This window comes from Erinaceus europaeus, chromosome 2 (genome assembly GCF_950295315.1).
Source record: "Erinaceus europaeus chromosome 2, mEriEur2.1, whole genome shotgun sequence".
NCBI classification, from domain to species: domain Eukaryota; kingdom Metazoa; phylum Chordata; class Mammalia; order Eulipotyphla; family Erinaceidae; genus Erinaceus; species Erinaceus europaeus.
The window spans coordinates 191,872,129-191,891,534 of record NC_080163.1 but is presented as its reverse complement, the minus strand read 5'-3'; the positions used below and the strand labels follow the sequence as shown (position 1 = coordinate 191,891,534).

At 50.5% G+C, this 19,406-nt stretch overlaps 2 long non-coding RNA genes across 3 annotated transcripts in view; one reads left to right on the top strand and one right to left on the bottom strand.

The window, feature by feature from the left end:
• The window catches only part of LOC132536835 (uncharacterized), a 155,212-nt gene extending 150,721 nt beyond the window's left edge, over positions 1 to 4,491 (top strand). The window contains exons 3-4 of one of the 2 annotated variants that reach the window (XR_009548375.1): positions 3,819 to 3,972; positions 4,306 to 4,491. This is a non-coding gene — a long non-coding RNA (uncharacterized LOC132536835). Of the gene's footprint in view, positions 1 to 3,818; positions 4,119 to 4,305 lie in introns of those variants that run through there. The other variant, XR_009548374.1, reaches the window with a different exon arrangement.
• A 7,604-nt stretch (positions 4,492 to 12,095) lies between these two features.
• LOC132537047 (uncharacterized) lies at positions 12,096 to 13,097 on the bottom strand. The gene is made up of 2 exons (XR_009548556.1): positions 12,905 to 13,097; positions 12,096 to 12,312 (listed from the first exon to the last, which is right to left on the bottom strand). It is a non-coding gene; the product is annotated as an uncharacterized LOC132537047 (long non-coding RNA).
• Positions 13,098 to 19,406: the final 6,309 nt, after the last annotated feature.

Genomic DNA, 19,406 nt, shown 5'->3' with positions numbered 1-19,406 from the left:
CTGCAGGGCCCCTGCTCACGATAGACTCCTTGTTGTAATTGGGGGTGGGGGAGACAAGGGAGATCCAAGCAGACGGGGAGTGAATGGAGGGGAGACATAGAGACGCCACTGCATAGCTCCCTCCCCTGTGAAACTTTCCCTGTGCTGCTGTTCTTTGGAGTTTGACTTTGGAGAGGAAAAGAAGACAGGAACGGACAGACACCGGTCCCAACATTGGTCTAGAGACCTCTCGGTGCTAGAGGACCCACATGTTGAGCTGTGAGGCCCAGGTGCCTCTGGCAAAGCCAGGCGCCCAGAGTGGCTTTGATCTTCAGCGGCTCGGCTCTCCAGTCAAGACTGAGTAGTCTGAATAAGCACCATCACAGAAAACAGCTCGAAACAACCTCACTGTCCAAGCAGGATCCAGTGAATAGCGAGTTTATACAATAAAAGTGGTTTGGGGCTAGGTGCTGGCACACCTGGTTGAGCACATAGTAAAATGCAGGAGGACTTGGGGTCAAGCCCCGGGTCCCCACCTGCAGGGGGGAAGCTTCAGGAGTGGTGAATCAGGTCTGCAGGTGTCTCTCTGTCTCTCTCCCCTCAGTGTCTCTCTATCCTACTAAATAAAGGGGAAATGAGAGAAGGAGAAAGCTCCCTGGCCCCATCTTGCTAGAACCTGGTGGAGGGGAGGCCTCTTGATTGAACGGAGGTTCCCCACTGACAACACAGCAGCTCCCTGCTGACCGAGGGCAGCCCTGGCTCTAGAGCGCTGAGGAATAAACGCTCGTTCCTCAGACACAGAAGGGAAGGCAGCAGGCCTCCTGACATAACTGGGCTGAGCGGTTAAATAACGGAATCAGAGCACCGCTAGCTCACCACAAGGTGTGGTTCAGATACGGTCTTTCGAATCAAGTCCCCAAGGAGCAGGTGAGCTGCCCTTCTTGTGAGGTGTGTTTGTCTCTGATGTGCTTGTCTACCTCCCTGTGGTCTCGGGGACTTTCTCCTCTTCTGAGAAGCTGGTGGTCCATATTCATTCATTTAAAAGCACTTCTGGTGCAAGAAGCAGCGTAAGGACCCTGGTTTAAGCCCCTGGTTCCCACCTGCAGGGGAGTCACTTCACAGGCGGTGAAGCAGGTCTGCAGGTGTCTATCTTTCTCTCCCCTCTCTGTCTTCCCCTCCTCTCTCCATTTCATTCTGTCCTATCTAATGACAACAACAACAACAGTAATAACTACAACAACAATAAAAAACAAGGGCAACAAAAGGGAAAATAAATATAAAAATTAAATAAAAATTGTTAAAAAAAATAAAAATAAAAGCATGTCTGGATTGTGGTAGATATCATAATGGTTATGCAAAGAGACTCTTAGGGCGGTAGCACAGTGGGCTAAGTGCACGTGGCATGAAGCACAAGGACCAGCACAAGGAGGTTCAAGCCTCCGGCTCCCCACCTGCAAAGGGGGTCACTTCACATGCGGTGAAGCAGGTCTGCAGGTGTCTATCTTTCACTCCCCTCTTTGTCTTCCCCTCGTCTCTCCATTTCTCTCTGTCCTATCCAACAACAATGACATTAATGACAACAATAATAGTAACAACAACAATAAAACAAGGGCAACAGAGGGGAAAATAAATAATAAAAATATGAAAAACAAACCAAAGAGACTCTCTTGCCTGAGTCTCCAAAGTCCCAGGTTCAATCCCCCACACACATCACCATAATCCAGAACTGAGTATTGCTCTGGTTAAAAAAAAAAAAGGTTTTCAACTTGGGATTCTCCAGAGAGGCCACAAGGTTCCAAATGCTACCATGATGTCAACCACACTTCCCTGGAGCAGACCACCCCACCGTGTGTCCTGGAGCCCCACTTCCCCAGAGCCACACCTCTCTAATGAAATAAGAGAGACAGGCTGGGAGTTTGGGTTGACCTGTCAACACCCATGTTCAGCGGGGAAGCAGTTATAGAAGCCAGCCCTTCCACCTTCTGCATCCCACAATGACCCTGGGTCCATACTCCCAGAGGGATAAAGAACAGGAAAGCTATCAGGGGAGGGGATGGGCTATGGAGATGATCTGGTGAGGGGAATTTTGTGGAGTTGTACCCTTCGCATCCTATGATTTTTGTCAGTGTTTCCTTTTTATAAATAAAAGATAATAATATAAAAAACACCCTATACACTTTCTTTTTTTAAATTTTCTTTTTTTAAAGATTTTGTTTATTTATTTATGAGAAAGATAGGGGAGAGAGAGAAAGAACCAGACATCACTCTGGTACATGTGCTGCCAGGGATTGAACTCAGGACCTCATGCTTGAGAGTCTAGTGCCTTAGCCAATGCGCCACCTCCTGGACCACAACACTTTCTATCCATCTAATGAGGGAAAGGGTTCCAGAGAAACGACCAGGCCCAAGACTGACTGGGATTTAACCTGGAATCACACATTCAAGTCCTCCTCCCCACCACTGAGTTATCTCCCCAGCTTCTATATTATTATTATTATTATTATTATTATTATTATTATTACTTTAGCAGAGCACTACTCAGCTCTGGCTGATGGTGGTTCAAGGGATTGAACCGCGGCCTAAGAAACTCAGCCTGGAGGGTCTATTTCCATCACCATTTTGCTTTCCCCCTCGCCCTCCATGGTATTTTTAAGTGCAGTGAGACGAATATCTTTGAATATATAAAGCTTACACTGAGAATTGATGAATTCGTTTATTCAGATGCATTCTACAGTGTGTCCACAAGGTGGCAGAGAAACACAATAATCTAGCTTGTTTCTAAATATTTTGTAAAAAAAAGAAGAGCTCACGCTTTGTACACAGTGCATTTCTTAAATACTTTTTAAAAATTAAGATATATATATATACACACATATAATCACCTAAACAGTATATGAAGAGTTACAACTTTTTATATTCAGATGCATTCTTCAGCATGTCCACAGGGCGGCAGCAAAACACTGCCATTCTGGTTGTTTCTAAGCATTCTGTGTAACGTGGCTTTTTGCACAGTGGATTTAAACATGTTGAGTGCCACAATTACCCTCAAACTATTGTTTTGAATTTCCCTATGATGTATGGAGTATCTGGTGTTTATAATATATTAATTTATATTCAGTGAACATCTTTCTTTAGTCATCTGGTAGATTCCACTGCTGTTTTGTTTTTAATTTAGAGGTGAGAGCCAGTGAGATAATGTGGACAGGAGATACTAATGCAGACGGAGAGATAGAGAGACAGAGAGAGAGAGTAGTGGTCCAGGACGTGGCACAGTGGTCAAGCTTTGGACTCCCAAGCATGAGGTCCCCCCAGCACATGTGCCAGCACATGTCCGGTTTTTCTCTCTCCTATTGTTCTCATAAATAAAATCTTTAAAAAAGAAGAGAAAAGAAAAAAGAGTGAGCTGCAACACTGACCCACTGTCCCTGAATGTTGCCCATGCAGGTGGAGACCTGGGGCTTGAACCTGGGTCCAAGCACATGGCGCCTGGTGGACCACCACCCGGTCCCTCCCCCACCTTCCACCATCAGAGCGCCCCTGTGTGTGCAGCCCCACCTTTGACTTGGCTGGATTTATGGCCATGCCAGTGCAGAAGGTCTCCTAAGTCACTTTCCTAGAGATGGACGTGTTGATTGGAAGGGCTGCAGGTGTGGTGAATCTGGGGGGCCAAGGTCAACACCCTCCCCCTGCTAGCAGATGCAGGATCAGCCAATGGGCAGACCTGAGGTCAGCCTTTGGTGGGCGGGGCATATCCTGGTGGGCGGGGCTGACATGCATCACGTGAGGTCGTCCTAGCACGTGTGGGCGTGGCCTGCAAACCCGCGCCTGCACAAATGTAGGACTCCAGATGCTATGGCGGTGCTGCGGCCCAGTCACTTTTCCCATCCTCGGCCATCAGGGTGGACACAGGGCTGTTCCATCTGCACTGGGGGAACAGCCTTGACCAGTGAGGGGTCACTGGCTCCATGGCAGCCCCCTGCACCCGGAAGCATGGTGAGTCCTGCTGCTGCTGGCCGGGGGTTGGGGGCCCTGGCGTGGGTGGGAGGTCGCTGCCCGGGTGAAAGGTCAGGCATGGAGGGAGGGGGCCCAGGGATGGCGCCGCTGGGGTCCTCTGTGTCCCCAAGTCCGAGGAGGACAGTGTCAGCGAGAGAGCTGGTGCGGTGGCTGTTTCTGGCCCAGCTTCGCCTCTGGCTCCTGCACCTGCTCTGAGCACCGAGCATGACAGGGGACACGAATCCCTCCTGGCCCCACCCAACACATGGAGTCCCGAGTCTCCTTGACGTTCCTGTCGGCTTTTTGTTTTTTTTTACATTTTATTGGAGAGAGACCGAGAAATCAGGAGGGAGGATAGGGGAAGAGACAGAGGCACCTGCGGCCTTGCTCCAGCACTTGGAAGCTTCCCCCTGCAGGTGGGGACTGAGGGGCTTGAACCCGGTTTGTCACACACCAGCACTCCCCCCATGCTGTCATGTTTCATGTTTTCATCATTAAATGTCAGTATGCGGAGGGTTTTATTTTTTGTCTTTGTTATGTTTGTGGGATCACATGTCCCTCAGTCAGTGGGGCCAAGGAGGGAGGAGCCAGGACATGGCCGCTCCAGGCACTGTGGCTCCTGTGTTCCCGCTCGCACCCAAGTCCTCCTGTCCTTTCACAGTTCACTAGTTTCACAGGGGAAGGAAAGATGGAGAAGAGAAGCGGGAGCAGCACTCCGCACACTCCCTGCACAGCGCGGGGCTGCCGCCTGCAGCGGCCACTCCGGTGCCCACCGTGTCCCTTCGGCGCTGGCCACGCTGCACTTTGCGGGGGACGGGGAGCCCCAGCGCCGCTCGCCCAGGAGCCCAGGGCCCAGTCGGTTGGAGATTTGAGTCCCCTGGGCTGCTTGCTCGAGCTGAAGGCGTCCTTGGGGTTAGCAGAGTGACTGGGTTGAGAGACACCTGCAGCACTGCTTCACCACTCAAAAGGCTTTCCCCCTGCAGGTGGGGACCAGGGCCTCGAATCGGTCCTTGGGTGTTGTAACATGTGCGCTCAAACCCTTGCACCACCACCTGGCCCAATACCTGACTTTCCTGCCTGACGCTTTAGGTCCCAGTTACAGTTCCCAGCACCACCTTAGCCAAGTTGACTATAGATATGGGAGATAAGTATTTATATGCTCATTTATCTGCAATTATGCTTTAAAGCAGCATATATACAGGTTTTATACACGTGATATTTTAAAATTTTGCCTCAACTCTATCGATCCATTTCGTTTTCTGTGTCAGCCTTTGAGAAGGATGTTTAGGAAAAGAAGTGCAGGGTTCCAGCAGTAGTCAGGCTGGAGGGCCGGGGACTGAACCTGTGAGCTCACATACCCAAAACTTGCTGTCCATAGTGAGCCCCATGCCAGGCTGCTCTATTTTGTTTTTGGAAACGGTGTGCCTGTTTAATATTGATAATGGCTTTTGGGTTTATGAAGTCTTGTCTGGTGGGGTGCATTCCACTCCGTGTCCACAAGGGGGCGACATAGCACTGCAATTCTTGATTTCTGTCGGTTTTTCCTGAGTGTCCCACCCTCCTCCGGGCGCATGTGTTCACTTTCTAGGATGTGTGGAGCCAATCGACTCAGATGTGTTTTGAAAACCTTCTTTCATTTTTACAAACTGAAAAGAGGCAGGCAGAACTACTGCACCTCAGAGCTTGGGGCCTGTGTGCCAGAGGCTCCAGATTCCTCCCCACCCCATAGGAGCAGCAGGACGGCAGTCAGGCCAAGAAGGGATGGGGATTGACCCTGGCGCCTCACACCAGCACTTCTTGTTCTCCACCACTGGGCCAATTCTTATAAATAATATTTTTATTTGGCGTGTCTGTTTAATACTCTCTAATCTACTTATGCTGACCTCTCCCCCTCCCGGTGCATTCTACTCCGTGTCCACAAGGCGGCGACATAACGCCACAATCTATGTTCTCGTCCGGCTGCACCAACGCCTGGCCTCTCCTGGCTCAGGTGTTCACATTCTAGGATATCTGGGGCCAGATGATCCGGTGTTTGTTTGCTAGTCTGTTTTATTTTGCTCTTTGTTTTGTACCATTCAACTCTGGCTTATGGTGGTTCTGGGGACTGAACCTGGCACATCAGAGCCTCAGGCATGGACAACTTTTGCAGAACAATTTGCTATCTCCCTAAGATTGTGTTTATTTTTTAAATTTATTATTATTAACTTTTTTATTATTTACCAGAGCACTGATCAGCTCTAGCTCATGGTGATATGGGGGATTGAACCTAAGACTTTGGAGCCTCAGGCATGACAGTCTGTTTGTATAAGCATTATGCTATCTACTCCCTGCTTATTTTTTCTGTCTTGATAGGGCTGAGTGAAATCAAGAGGTGGGTTAACTATAGATTGTGATAGAAAGATGGGCACTGGCAGAGCTGCTTCACCACTCCTGAAGGTCCACACTTCCAGTGGAGAGCAGGGCTCGAACCCAGCCCTTGACTGTGGTAAAACATGCATTCTTCCTGGTGTTCCACCACCTGGCCCCACATGTCAATTCTTTTACAAAAGCACTTCTGGGTTGGGGGTTGGGGGTAGTGATGCACTGGTTGAGAGCACATATTAAATGTCCAAGGAATAGGGTGCAAGCCCCTGGTCCCTATCTGCTCAGCTCTGGTCATGATGGTGCTGGGGACTGAACCTGGGACCTCAATGCCTCAGGCACGAATGTCATCTGCAGGGGAGTCGGGCAGTAAGTGCAGCAGGGTAAGCGCACATGGCGCAAAGCACAAGGGCCAGCGTAAGGATCCTGGTTCAAGCCCCCCAGCTCCCCACCTACAGGGGAGTTGCTTCACAAGCGGTGAAGCCGGTGTGCAGGTGTCTTTCTCTCTACCCCGTCTTCCCCTCCTCTCTTGATTTCTCTCTGTCCTATCCAACTACAATGACATCAATAACAACAATAATAACTACAACAATAAAACAACAAGAGCAACAAAAGGGAAAATAAATAATTTTTTTTAATTAAAAAAAAAGTTTTTAAAAAAAGTCATTTGCAGAACCACTATCCCCAGCCTGCAGTGTTTTGTTTGTTTCATCAACTGGTTTGGTTGTTTGATAATTTTGTTGATTTTACTATTGGCAGTTCAGCTCTGGCTTATGTTGGTGAAGGCCACTGAACACAGGAATTCAGATCCTCAGGAGAATTTTTTTGCATCATCATCACGCTCTCTCCCCCTCTCCCAACTCGGTTTCTCATTTCATTTTTTATTTAAATAACTAGAGAGAGTCAGGCAAGCTCTGGCTTCTCTCTCTATTTCTCATGTAACTAACTCTCTGTCTCCTGAGTGAGGATCAACCTCTCCAGTAAAATGAGAGATTGGGGGGGGGGGTCAGTTCAAGAATTGTCACAGGAGTAGCTGGGACTGGAACTGGGAAACAATGTGACCAGTTGAGGCCTCTTCCCTCCCCTCACTCAGACTCTGCTCCAGACTTTAAAGGGAGCAATGGAGCCCTGGGGGCAGGGGCTGGGGAGGACCCTCAACATGCACATTGCGGGACCTGAGAACACTTCATCTGCAAGGCTAAACTGCTTATTTTCTAAGATGAATAACTCTTTCATATATACATACATATATGTGTATATGTGTGTGTATACACACACACACACACACACACACACAGTAAGATGGTAAAATCTGTAAACAATCAGAGAAAGAAATTTCCTGGGTGGGTTTCTGAGTTTAGAACAGGGCAGCTGCACTCTGGATACCCTGGAGTTGTCGTAGGCGACTGAGCTGTGCTCATCCCCCTCCCTTGATAAATTCATCAATATAAAATTGAGCTGAGGAAACAGTTAGAAAAGAGCAGCCACACTATCTAAGCAGGGACTGTCTCCGCTCAGAGGTCGACTGTTCATGAGTGTCTTTATGATAAAGAAGAGCACAAGGATCAGGTTAACACGGACCCCACAGAGAACTAAGTAGCTTCTCTTCCTCAGGTTAAGGAAGGGCTGAGAACCGTAGTTCTCTGTGAGGAGGCAGTGCATACTCCCCAGAGACCTTACTGCCAGCACCTGGATTCGGGATTCCCACACTCCATGGCTCTGAAACTCAGTTTGTTATTTGAGGTGAAAGGAGAGGTAGGCCCCCTTCAAATAATCAGAGCTGTTATTTTAATCATGACCCAGGAAGTACATTTCCTTCTTCAATATCTAAGCTCCAGATGTGGTCCTTGTACATAATGCAAGATTGTGGTCTCAGCAGAGAAAACTCGGCTGAGAGAGGAGGACTCTGCTCTCTGATCTCTGCAAAATGAGGTGCTCTGTGTTCTTGAAGCCTGATTTTTCCTCACTGGGCCTATATTCATTCTTTTAGAAAAGTATTCATGCATTTCACAAAGGAGATAGAGAACAGACGGCAGTCAGCCTAGGACCCTGGGCCCTCACATCAGCAAGTCTTGCTGCCCTCCACTGAGCCTGGCTGTTCTATTTCATCCCAAGCAATGGACAGGTCTGTTTAATACTCTAGAAACTACCTTTGGGTGTTCCGCAGTCTTGTGACCTGAGGTGCATTCTACTCTGTGTCCACAAGGTGGCAAACTAACACCCCCAATTCTCCCCAGAAACCAAACGAGACAGCAATTGCCTTTAAGTCTTCCCAGTTCCAGAGGACTGTAACTCAAAGTTTTTAATTTAAGATGAATAGAAGAGGGAGGTCAGCTTCACATAACTGCAGACATGTGTTTGTTTTTACCATGTCACTGGAGGAACATTGCCTGAGAACAGTTGCTAGGTTTCAAGCATGGATGGGTTGTCATTGGGGATTGGTGACTGCATAATGACTTCCACTATCGCGGACCTCTTTTCCTTTTTCTCTTTTTAATAGGGAAGAGGAGAGAAAGAGAGAGCGAGCGCACTGCACACTGACCCACTCTTCCTGAATCTTGCCCAGGCAGGTGGAGACCTGGGGCTTAAACCTGGGTCCAAGTATATGGTACCGAGTGCACTCTTCTGAGCACACCACCACCTGGCCCCTCTCCCCACCTTTGCCTTGGCTACACTTACGGCCAAGACAGTACAGAATGTCTCCTAAGTCACTTCCCACTTTCCTGGGGACGTGCTGATTGGCAAGGCTGTGGCCCCCTCAGGTGTGGTTACTCTCCCAGGCTCCACGCCCTCCACCTGCTGGGGGTCATGTGGGCGCGGCCAGATCCTGATGGGTGGAGCCAGCACTGGGGGCGGGGCCAGCCTTTGGTGGGTGGGCCAGACCCTGGTGGGCGGGGCCTGGTGTGCATGGACGAGGCTACACCCCAGCGTGTGTGGGCGTGGCCTGCAAGAATCCGGCTGCTACGGCATCCCTGCAGCCCTGTCCCACTTACCACCAGTGGGTCCTCAGTGTGGACACAGGACTGTGCCGTCTGCACTGGGGGAACAGCCTGGACCATTAAGGGGTCACACCGGCCCCACCGCAGCCCCCCACACCCGGAAGCGTGGTGAGTCCTTGTGCGGGGGCTGGCCGGGGGTTGGGGGCCCTGGCGCGGGTGGGAGGTCACTGACCGGGTCAAAGGTCAGGCATGGAGGGAGGGGACCCAGCGGTGACGCTGCCAGGGGTCCTCTGTGTCCCCAAGTCAGCGGAGGACAGTGTCAGCGGGAGAGCTGGGGCGCGGTGGACCTTTGCAGCCCAGCTCCTCTGGCTCCTGCACCTGCACTTCAGGTCTGAGCGCCACGAGGGGATGCGGATCCCCTTCCAGCCCCACCCCAATATATGGAGTAATGAGCCTCCTTGACATTCCACTTATTTTTTTATATTTTATTTATGGGAGAGAGTCATAAATCAAGAGGAAAGGTAGGAAAGAGACAGAGGCACCTGCAGCCCTGCTCCACCACTTGGAAGCTTCCCGCCTGCAGGTGGGGACTGAGGGCCTTGAACCTGGTTGTCACACACCAGCACTGCCCCACCCATGCTGTCATGTTTTATATTTTCAAGATTAAAAATCAGTGTGTAGGACTTATTTTTTTTGTCCCTGTCATGTCTGTGGGTCCACATATCTCCCAGTCAGCAGGGCTGAGGAGCCAGGACATGGCACCTCTGGGCCACTGTATTCCTTCTCGCACCGGGGTCTTTCTTCCTTTCACACAGTTTACTTGCTTCACAGGGGAGCTTTCTGAGAAAAAGATTGAAAAGTGGGACAGGGGGCCGGGCGGTAGCACTCGCATGTGTGAGGCCCAGAGTTTGATTCCAGCGACTGCCAAGGCTGGAGTGATACTCTGCTTCATTCTCTAATAAAGCTTTTTAAAAATGATCCTTTTTGATGTGCTTTTCATTTCGTCCAGAGCCCATCAGCTCTGGCTTGTGGCGGCAGGGCCGCATCCGTGTGCTGTGCGCTGTCCCATCAGACAGCAAAGCAGGTGTGTGTGTGTGTGTGTGTGTGTGTGAGAGAGAGAGAGAGAGAGAGATACAGAGAGAGAGAGAATGCTGGGCAGACGGGTAACGGAACTGAAGAGCAGGGCACCAGCCTCCAAGAGTCAGCAGATGCGGCCATGTCCCCACAGCCCAGGGCTGGCCGAGGCTGCTGACCCGGGTGAAGCCGTCCACCCGTCCCCTGAGGCCTCCCCAGCCCCTGGCCTGCAGACACATGCAGGGGTTGAGAGTTTCCCCTTAGGTTACCACTTTGTTCAGTTCTCGCCCTGTCGCCCCTTCCCCAAGCAGGGGCTGCTGTATCGGGGTTCACCTGCAGGAAGCTGGGAGTTGTGTGGGTGTGGGGGGCTGAGCCCAGGGACCCCGGAGCCTTGCGTTCAGTCCTTGGTTGTCACAGCCTGGAGGAGTTGTCAGAGTCAGTTTGGGGGTGCTGGGGGGATGTCCCAGGAACTCGAATGTTTCTCATGTCCGGGTCTGGGGGTCAGTCCCCCTAGGAACCCCGCCACCCCAGTGTGTGAAGCATTTTCAGCTTTTCAGGCCTCAGCTCCCCCTCCCCGCAGCCTGGAGGCGACTTGGGGAAAAAGTCCAGGAGGCGGGTGACTAGCCCAGCAGACTCCTCTCGCCTCTCACCCCCAGCTCCCGGGATCAGTCAGGACGGTGCTCTGAGCATTTTCACATGTGTTTGAGGTTTAGAGATGAGACCTGGTGGAGAGCTAAGTAAGTTAAAATCCGCCTAAGGTGGTGGGCGGGGGGTTTAGGAACACTGCTAGCGCTCTCGCCTCTCACGCCCCAGGTCCCGGGATCGGATCCCCGGGATCCGAGTGTTTTTCCCCCTGCCTCCCGCAGGGGGAAGTAGGGAAGGAGATAGGTAGGGTAGGAAAGGAGGTAGGAGGTAGGTAGGGAAAGGAGGTAGGAGGTAGGAGGTAGGAGGTAGGAGGTAGGAGGTAGGTAGGGAAAGGGGGTAGGAGGTAGGTAGGGAAAGGGGGTAGGAGGTAGGTAGGGAAAGGGGGTAGGAGGTAGGTAGGGAAAGGGGGTAGGAGGTAGGTAGGGAAAGGGGGTAGGAGGTAGGTAGGGAAAGGGGGTAGGGTAGAGTGGGAGGTAGGGAGGTAGGAGGTAGGACCTAGGAGGTAGGTAGGTAGGTAGGGAAGGAGGTGGTAGGTAGGTAGGTAGGGAAGGAGTAGGTAGGTAGGTAGGTAGAGCCTCCCTGATAGGACCCCCCCAGGATCCCCCTAGACACTTAGGACCCCCCCAGGATCCCCTAGACACTTAGGACCCCCAGATGCTTTTAACACTTGGTCAAGCTTTGCTGCCTGAAGGAGACTTATAGGCAAAAATCCGCGTAGGGTGGGTGGGAGGGACAATAGGAACATGCTCAGCGCTCCCGCCTCTCACGTCCCAGGTCCCGGGATCGGATCCCCCCAGGAGACAAGTGTTTTTCCTGCTTCTTGGGTCCTGCAGGACACTTGTGGGCAAAAGTCTGAGGAGGGTGGGAGGGAGGCCCCATAGGAACACTGAGAGAGCTCTCGCCTCTCACGTCCCAGGTCTCAGGATCGGACACCCCCAGAAACTTTTTCACACTTGCTTGAGCCTTAGCCCCAGCAGCCTGGAGGAGACCCAAATGGCCTCGGAGGGTGGCGGCTGGCTCAAGAGCCCTGTGGAGGCGACTTACCTCGAGTCCCAGGTCTCCAGTTCAAGCTGCTGTAGGAATTGCACTGACAACATGAAGCAGTTTACTTTTGTCAACGTGTTTTATTTTCATGAACTCTTGTTCAGTAAAGACCAGGAGAGGAGGGAGACCCCTAGAAACCTGTTGTTTAAACCACAGAGAAACTTACAAACCATTAAACCTCTCCAGGTCTTTGTTTTTCAGGCAGAAACTGCAAGTGTCTGCAGGGCGTCCTCTGTCCTCTGCAGCTTGACTCCAGCCTCCTCTGCCATCCAGACGGCTGAGAGCGGCAGGAGGGGACAGGGGCTGAGTGACACAGCAGGAAGCAGAGAGAACATAAAAGTGAGGAAGATCCCAGCCCTGCCGTTCCCTGAGTTCTCGGACAAAAAGTCTGCCGTGAACACAACCAGTCATTAATGATTTTAATTTTCAGCCCCAGAGGGGGAAGGACAGGCTGGAACAGGGCAGGAAATGGGTCCCAGAATAAAACCTGACCTGTGTCTCGGGCCCTGCGGGATCGGCACCGGCTCTCTGACTACCAGGCACGGCAGCTGGTACCGGGGTTTTGAGTGCAGCCGAGAGACACATCTTAGAGCTTTTCTGAGGAGGAAGATTTAAAAATTCAGGAGCATCTGAGGGACCAAGAGAACTATAGTCAAGTGTCCCAGGGACCCATAGGGTTCATCTGAGGTTTCTGGCTGTGGGGGGAAGAGTTTGAGGGCTGCTGAGACCAAGGTTGCCCCATGGAAAGCCCAGGCCATTGCAAGACTGCTGACAGGGCCCCCACCGCTACTCACCCCCAACAAACAGGACAGCTGCACCATCTCTGCTTTGCTACAGAAGATTTCACAGAGGCAGGAGACGGCACATACTGTGTTGTCCTTTGTGGAGACGCCGCTCCTCTTCCACCACTGTCTCCTGTCTGTCCCGTCCCGGCGTCTCTTAGGTGTTTTCTCCTCCTTCCCCTCTGGTTAGCAGGCTTCTCCCCCAGGTGAAATCTATCCAGCTCACTCGTTTGAAGGTCTTTGCAAACCTTAATCACTCCCCCATGAGGCCCAGCTGAGACCTGCCTCACCTTTCCTCCCGCTGCAGGCTGGGACCGGGGCTCCATCCCTGGTTCTCATGCGCGGAGATCTGGGAACTCCAGCAGGTTCCACACAGCCCAGCAGCACAGCAGAGCTGCTCAAATCGCTATTTTTTATTATTATTTTTTGCCTCCAGGGTTATTGTTGGGGCTCGGTGCCTCCACTATGAATCCACTTCTCCTGGAAGCTATTTTTTCCTCCCTTTTGTTTCCCTGGTTTTATCATTGTTGTATATAGGGGAAGACAGAGAAGGGGAGAGAAAGATAGACACCTGCAGAGGTGGGGAGCAGGAGGCTTGAGCCAGGATCCTTATGCTGGCCCTTGTGCTTTGTGCCAGGACTGCTTAATCCAATGCACTACCAAGCAGCCCGCTCAAATCATTTTTTTTCCCTATAATGGAGTTGGAGCAGTGCAGGAGACAGAAAGGGACTGACCCATGGAACAGAGACGGGGAAACAAAGGCAGAGCTCCAGGACTCTGTGGTCATCCCACCAGGAACCCGGCGCCTCAGCCTCAAAATACTGGTGTCTGCCCAGTGAGCCCTGTCTCCTGACTCTCTCTAGCCTACAGGAAGGAAGCTTCCAAGAACAGATCCTGTGAGCAGACTGCAAACACCTTGCCCAAAGCAACAACTAGTCCAGACCAACTGACAGCACAGTGAGAACAAGGCCCGCCCAGCAGAGGCCCTGCTGGGTTATGTCGCCGCCTTGTGGACACGGAGCAGAATGCACCTTATGGGAAACTAGAGCCAACCAAAGGGCTCCTGTATTTCTCCCAATATTGTCTTCATTTGCTTTTCTTGACACAGAGCCAGGGAGAAAAGCAGACAAATAAACAAGAGAACACTGTCTGGTTAAAGCTCTCGGTGGAGCCAGGGATTGAAACTGGGTTCTTGAAGCCACAGGCATGAAAGTCTTTGGCAGAACTCCTAAGATAGCTCCTAAGCACAAGGTAATCTTATTCTAAATATTTATATTTCATTGTATTATTATATTAAACTATCAAAAGAGAGACAGAGATACAGAGAGATTGATGCTAGGTACTAAGCTGTCCCCCAATCCAAGACTTCTTTTAGAATATTTTTATTGACTAATATTTTTAGTAATGAGACGTAGGTTCAAAGAGAGAAAGATGACAACCACTGGCCAGTCACTTCTCCCCAAGCTCCTTTTTGACTCACTACTTGGATATATTTTATTGTTATGTGTAGTGATGAGAGCTAGAGACACAGAAAGATACAGAGAGAGGGAGATGGGCAGGGGCAAATAGCATACTGCTGATGCAAAGAGACTCTATACCCGAAGCTCAGGGTCCTGCAACACCATGACTCAGGGCTGAGCAAGGCTCTGGTGAAAGAAACAAAAACCATATTTATATCCTATGTATCTGTATAGCAGAGACTGAGAGCAGAGCACTGCCCAGCTCAGACTGATGCTGGAGAGCCGGGGATTCAGCCTGAAGCCTCGCAACCTCGGGCAGGAAAGCTTTTTTCTTAACCATTAAGCTACCTCTCCAGACCCCAAGGACTTATATCTACAGGAGCCCAGTGTGTTGGTTCAGGCCCAGAATGGAGCAGCCTGACACACTGCTCAATGCAGGGCACTGATGCTGACACCTGAGAGCCCCAGTTCCATTCCCTGCCCTTCCCAGGCCCAACTGCTGTGAGCACCCCCTTTCTTGACTTACTTGGCTAAATACACAAACCTGTTTCTCCCTGTAGAAAAGAGTGACTTCCTGTGCGGCATGGCAAATAAACTCTCCAGCTCCCTGGCCAACAAGGACCCCTTGTACTGCCCCAAACTCTGCTCCTGCTGTATGGACTTTCTCCTTTCCTAGCACTGAGCAACCCGAGCCAGTGGGATTTCTCTCTCTCCCTCACTGTCTCTCTCTGATTTTTTTTCAAATAGCATCAATCTAGGATGTAACCTTTTCAAGATGTTATTTATTACAACCACAGACCAACAGAGAGAGAGAGAGATTCAGAGCATTTCTTTCTCAGATAAAGCTCAAAGGAACTCAGACATCACCATTCAAGGCCCTGTGCACTGACCCACCTCCTGGGACACCAGAGGCCTTTATATGAAGGAGGGGGGCAGCTCAGAGCTTCCTGGGTCAATAGCTGCAAGGGAATGAACCCCCTGAAGGATTCCTGCTGGGATGACCTCCACCCTGACCCCCGGCTCTGTGCACAGCTTGGGAACTTTGATGCATTTTCTGTTTCATGGCTGAATAACAAGCACCAGCCTTGTCCTTCATTCTACCAGTTCAATCCCCACCAGGACCTGTGAGAGTTACTGCAAATATGCTTTTCCCCAATTATCCCTTTCTGTCTTTCTTTCTTCCATTTGTTCTGATCTGTACTTTTTTCCACTGTTTTTTTCCTTCTTATTCTTTCTCTCTCTTTTAAAACTAGAGCACTGATATGGTGGTGGGGTTATTGAACCTGGGACTTCAGAGCCTCAGGCAGGAGAGTGTCTTTGCATCACCATTCTGCTATCTGCCTCCACCAGCTTTTCTAGTCTGGATGCCACTAGGCTGATTGCTGAGGCTCTGTGCCAGCACTAGGAAGCCAGGGTGGCCCATGGCTTCCCTAACCCCTCCCCAACACCCTCCCATTTATTCTTTCTCTCTGAAATCAAAGTCTACTGAGAAATTAAGAGGAAGGGGTGAGATAGAGATGTGGAGAGAAAGAGAGACACCCACAGACCTGCCTTACCTCCAGCTGCAGGTGGGGAACGGGGTTCCAACCCTGGCCCTTGTGCACAGAAGTCTGGGAACTCCAGAGGGTTCCTCACAGCCCAGCAGCCCAGCACAGGTGCTCAAATCCCTTTTTCCCTGGCAGGGGGTTGGAGCAGTGCAGGAGACAGAAGGGGACTGACTCATGGCACAGACACAGGGGGAGCAAAGGCACAGCTCCCCGACACTACTGTTCCAGTGGCCACCCCACCAGGCCAGGGAACCTGGCGCCTCAGCCACGCAAGCCTGGTTCTCTGCCTAGTAAAGCCTGTCTCCTGCCTCAATCTAGCTCCTGGGACGGAAGCTCCCAAGAACAGATCCTGTGAGCAGACTGCAAACACCCTGCCCAGAGCAACAATTAGTCCAGACCAAGGGGCGGTGCAGTGGGAGCAAGGCCTGCCCAGCAGGGTTCCTTGTCGCCGCCTTGTGGACACGGAGCAGAATGCACCTTATGGGAGACTAGAGCCAATAAGGGCTTCCGTATTTCTCCCAATATTCGCTTTTCTTTTCCTGACACAGATCCAGGGAGAAAAACACACAGAGAAGCACCAGAGCACTGTCAGCTGTAGCTAAAGGCGGTGCCAGGGGATGAAACTGGGTTCTTGAAGCCACAGGCTTGAAAGTACTTGGCAGAAGAAAGTACTTGGTTCTTGTGCATGGAGGTCTGGGAACTCCAGCAGGTTCCTCACAGCCCAACAGCACAGCAGAGATGCTCAAATCGCTTTTTTTTGCCTCTAGGATTATTGTTGGGGCTCAGTGCCTCCACTACAAATCCACTGCTCCTGGAAGCTATTTTTTCCTCCCTTTTGTTTTCCTGGTTTTATCACTGTTGTAGTTATTGTTACTGATGTCATTGCTGTTGGACAGGACAGAGAGAAATGGAGAGCAGGGAAAGACAGAGAAGGGGAGAGAAAGTTAGACACCTGCAGACCTGCTTCACCTCTTACAAAGCGACACCCCTAGAGGTGGGAAGCAGGGGGCTTAGCCAGGATCCTTACACAAGCCCTTGCGCTTTGTGCCACGAGTGCTTAGCCCAATGCACTACCACGCAGCCCCCTCAAATAATTTTTTCCCCTATAATGGATTTGGAGCAGTGCAGGAGACAGAAAGGGACTGACCCATGGCACAGAGACGGGGAAACAAAGGCAGAGCTCCAGGACCCTTCTGACTCTGTGGTCATCCCAACAGGAAACCTGGTGTCTCAGCCTCAAAAGCCCGGTGTCTGCCCAGTGAGCCCTGTCTCCTGACTCTCTCTAGCCTACGGGAAGGAAGGTTCAAGAACAGATCCTGTGAGCAGACTGCAAACACCTTGCCCAAAGCAACAACTAGTCCAGACCAACAGCACAGTGAGAACAAGGCCCGCCCAGCAGAGGCCCCGCTGGGTTATGTCGCCGCCTTGTGGACACGGAGCAGAATGCACCTTATGGGAGACTAGAGCCAACCAAAGGGCTCCTTTATTTCTCCCAATATTGTCTTCATTTTATTTTCCTGACACAGATCCAGGGAGAAAAGCAGACAGAGAAACACCAGAACACTGTTCAGCTCAAGCTAATGGTGGTGCTGGGCATTCAAACTGGGTTTTTGAGACCCAAGCCATAAAAGTCTTTGGCAGAACTCTTAGCATAGCTCCTTAGCACAAGGCCTTCAAAGTTTAGATATTTATTGTGCTGTTATATTTAGCCATGGGGAGAGAGAGAGCGAGCGAGAGATACAGAGAGAATGGTGAGAGCTACTAAGCTGTCTCCCAGTCCAGGGGCTTCATTTAATATCTTTCTCTTTCTCTACTTTTTAAATATCTTTAGTAATGAGAGATAATTATAGAGACAGAAAGATGAGGACTACTAGGCAGTCACTTCCACCCAAGCTTTTTATTTGCTTACTATTTTATCACATTTTATTTCATGGTTATGTTTAGTGATGAGAGCTAGAGATACTGAAAGATACAGAGGTAGATGGGCAGGGCAGACACCATAATGCTGATGCAAAGAGACTGTCCAACCTGAAGCCCTGAGGTTCCTGCAACACCAGGACTCAGGACTGAGCAAGGCTCTGGAAAATAAAATAAAATAAATAAATAAATGTGTGTATCAGAGTGTGAGTTTGTTCTCTCTGAGTTGAAAGTACACTGAGAAGTGGAGAGGAAGAGGTGAGATAGAGATGTGGAGAGAAAGAGAGGCCCCCGCAGGCATGGCTCACCTCTCCTCCTCCTGAAGGGGGGAAGGAACGAGGCTCCATCCAAGTTCCTGTCCACGGAGTCTGGGAGCTCTGGCGGGTTCCTCAGAGTCCAGCAGCCCAGCACAGGTGCTCAGATCACTTTTTTCCTGCCAGGGGGTTGGAGCAGTGCAGGAGACAGAAGGGGACTGTCCCACGGCACAGACACAGGGGGAGCAAAGGCAGAGCTCCAGGACCCTCTGTCTCTGTGGCCGCCCCACCAGGCCAGGGAACCTGCCGCCTCAGCCTCACAAGCCTGGTGCTCTGCCTAGTGAAGCCTGTCTCCTGACTCTCTCTAGCTCCTGGGAAGGAAGCTCCCAAGAACCAATCCTGTCAGCAGGCTGCAAGCACCCTGCCCAAAGCAACAACTAGTTCAGACCAAGGGGCAGCTCAGTGAGAACAAGGCCCGCCCAGCAGGGGCCTTGCTGGGTTATGTCGCCGCCTTGTGGACACGGAGCAGAATGCACCTTATGGGAGACTAGAGCCAACCAAAGGGCTCCTGTATTTCTCCCAATATTCTCTTCATTTTCTTTTCCTGACACAGATCCAGGGAGAGAAACACACAGAGAAACACCAGAACACGGTCAGCTCGAGCTAACGGTGGGACCAGGAATGAAACTGGGTTCTTGAAGCCACAGGCATGAAAGACCCTGGTAGAAGAACTCTTTAAGATAGCTCATAAACTAAGGACTTTTTTACTTTTAATATTAGTGATTTCTTGTATTATTATATTTAGCTATGGGGAGACAGAGTGTGTGTGTGTGTGTGTGAGAGAGAGAGAGACAGACAGACAGACAGACAGAGAGAATGATGGTACCTATGAAACTGTCTCACAGCCAAGGAATTTCTTTTAAAATATTTTTACTTTACTTTGTTACTACTCTGAGTAATGAGACGGGTTTACAGAGAGAAAGCTGATAACTACAAGGCAGTCACTTTCACCCAAGCTCTCCTTTGTATTTAATATATTTTCATATGTTATTTTCTTCTGATGTTTAGTAATGGAAGCTAGAGATATAGAGAGAGTGAGGTGGGCGCGGGTCTAATCATAATGCTGATGCAAAGAGACTCCCATGCCTGGAGTTCTCTGGGTCCTATTTGGAGACTCGAATCCCTGGGCATTTGAGATGACAACAAGAGGAAATGAATGAGACAAGATTGATTTCAGAAGCTTGTACACATCAAAAGCCAACTACCCAAAGCTAATCTTTCTACATCACAGATCAGACAAATGAGATTGATGCTGATCATTTAGAAAGAACTGGTATAGCTTAACAAGAGGGGGAAATAACCCAGTGAGAAGTGGGGCAAAGAACTGAACAGGCAGCTCTCCAGTAACAGG